Source organism: Mandrillus leucophaeus, unplaced genomic scaffold (assembly GCF_000951045.1).
Source record: "Mandrillus leucophaeus isolate KB7577 unplaced genomic scaffold, Mleu.le_1.0 Scaffold95, whole genome shotgun sequence".
NCBI lineage: Eukaryota > Metazoa > Chordata > Mammalia > Primates > Cercopithecidae > Mandrillus > Mandrillus leucophaeus.
In genome coordinates this window covers 5,159,984-5,162,659 of record NW_012110363.1, presented here as the reverse complement: position 1 = coordinate 5,162,659, position 2,676 = coordinate 5,159,984, and positions in this window count along the sequence as shown.

The window sequence follows — 2,676 nt, the reverse complement described above, 5'->3', positions numbered from 1 at the left end:
CTTTTTATAGAATATATGCAAACTATAAGAGAATTAACACTTTCAGCATCACGAAAGAGAAATATCAAATTAAGTGTTCCATCGCAAAAGCCAAAGACAATCTTGCTAACACTCAGTGAGTAAATTTAATCCATGAAGTGGGTAACTTCTGACCCATGAACAGCTCAGACATTAGAGGTGCCAAACCCTAACAAAGTTGAAAATCTGAATGTAACTTTGGACTCCCCACAACTTCACTACTAATACTGTTGACCAGAAGCCTTATTGATAAGCACTCGATTAACACATATTTTGTATTGTATACTGTTTTCTTACAACAAAGTAAGCTAAAGAAAGGAAAATGTCATTAAAATCATAGGAAGAGAAAATACATTTACAGTACTGTATTTATCAATATCTTAAATTTGTTTAATAAAAAATAAAAATAATCTTTGCAAGATGAACTGCCTATCTGAAATTCTGGGTAACTGCAGTTGCAGACCTTAATCTATGGTCCATAGCAAGCAATCCAACTTTTTCTTATAATGTTATGAATTTTCTCTGCTTCTTGGGAAGACTTCCAGCATCACCAGTGGCACTCTGTATGGGTCCCATGATGTTATTCAAGGTTTACAGTATTGCACCAAAATCCATGAAAAATATAGGAGATCCACAAAAGATCACTTTTTACTGCAATATGCAGTTTACTGATGGACAAACTCCTCATTGAGAGATGAGTAACCATACTCATGACACAAAAGCGACAGGAGATGGCTACAAAATTATTACAGTAGTACCGTATGCACAATAATCTTATGCAGTTATGATTTAATGCTTCATCTTTATATTTGTTTACATTTCTCTAGACTTCAAATGGAGCTATGTACAATCTGTAAGTGTCCGTAAGTTTTGATAAATTTTAAATTTTGTAATAGATTTGTTTACATCTTATGGTCATATATAAAATAGACTAGTACCCAGAAATATTTTATGCATTCATGACATACCTACTTTTTCATAATTATTCATAATTTTTCCAGTTCATTTGCAAGTTTTTTCAAATTGTGGCAATCCTCAGAAAATCTTTTCAACATATTTATTGAAGTTTCAACACTTGTAATCCCAACATTTTGGGAGGCCAAGGCAGGAGGACAGCTTGAGCCCAGCAGTTTGAGACCAGAATGAACAACACAGCGAGACCCTATCTCTACAAAAAAAAATTAAAAATTAGCTACAGGCATGGTAGCACACACCTGTAGTACCAGCTATTCAGAGGCTGAGGTGGGAGGAGAGCTTCAGTCCAAGAGGTTGAAGTTGCAGTGAGCTGTTGATCACACCATTGTACTCCAGCCTGGGCAACAGACAGAGCAAGACCCTATCTCAAAAAGGAAAGGAAAAAAAAAAGAGAGAAGAGGAAGGGGAGGGGAGGGGAGAGGTCCATGTATGAGGAGATCCACAGAATTCAAACCCATGTTGTTCAAGCTTCAACTGTACATTTTTCCCTGTACCACCAAGTCTGAAATCTCAGGAAATCAAGATCAAGTCATTAAACATTTATCAGCTCCAATTCTGTGCTAAGAGGTTGAGCAAGTACTGAGCTTTAAAGATGGGCCGGGTGTGGGAGCTCACGCCTGTAATTTCAGCACTTTGGGAGGCCGAGGTGGGCAGATAGTTTGAGATGGAGTTCAAGATCAACCTGGCCAACAAGGTGAAACCCTGTCTCTACTAAAAATATAAAAATTAGCTGGGCATGGTGGTGGGTGACTATAGTCCCAACTACTAGGGAGGCAGAGGATGGAGAATCGCTGGAACCCAGGAGGCAGAGGTTGCAGTGAGCCGAGATTGCACCACTGCACTACAGTCGGGCAACAGTGCAAGACTCCTCTCAAAAATAAAATAAAATAATTTAAAAATTAAAAAAAAAAAGATGGCCAGTAAGTCTCAGCCTAATAAACTCTCAGCATAGTGGGAATGATAGACATAGTTCAAGTTAATCAATTTTAAAGAAAAACCGAGTCCTAAGTTAAAACTCCAAATTCAGGCATATATTATAGTCCCACCAAAAGAAATAATTTATGGAAACATAGACTTAAAGATGATAAATGGTAGACTCTTACCAGTAACATTTCTAGCCATTAGCTTCTGATAGGAAATTGTTTAACTGATCCCACTATAAAAGATTAAGGGCAGTTTATGTATATAAATCTTGAATGCTATCAGAAAAAGCCCATAACACATCATATGTCCTACCTTAAGATAGAACACAATGCATTCTTAAAGTTTTAGTATCAAAGCTAGTCCTGTATAACAACCAATATGAAACTTTTTCTTAAAGACATAAAGTTGTGATGTAAGCAAAGTGCAAAAATCTATTTAACTGGCTTTTATGTATATTCTATATAAAAATACATATTTATAAGAAGTGACGATTTGGCTGGGCACAATGGCTCACACCTGTAATCCCAGAACTTTGGAAGGCCGAGGCATGTAGATCACTTGAGGCCAGGAGTTCAAGACCAGCCTGGTCAACATGGCAAAACCCTGTCTCTACTAAAAATACAAAAATCAGCCAGGTGTGGTGGCACACACCTGTAATTCCAGCTACTCAGGAGGCTGAGACACGAGAATCACCTGAACCCAGGAGGCAGAGGCCGAAGTGAGCCGAGATTGCACCACTGCACTCCAGCCTGGACAACA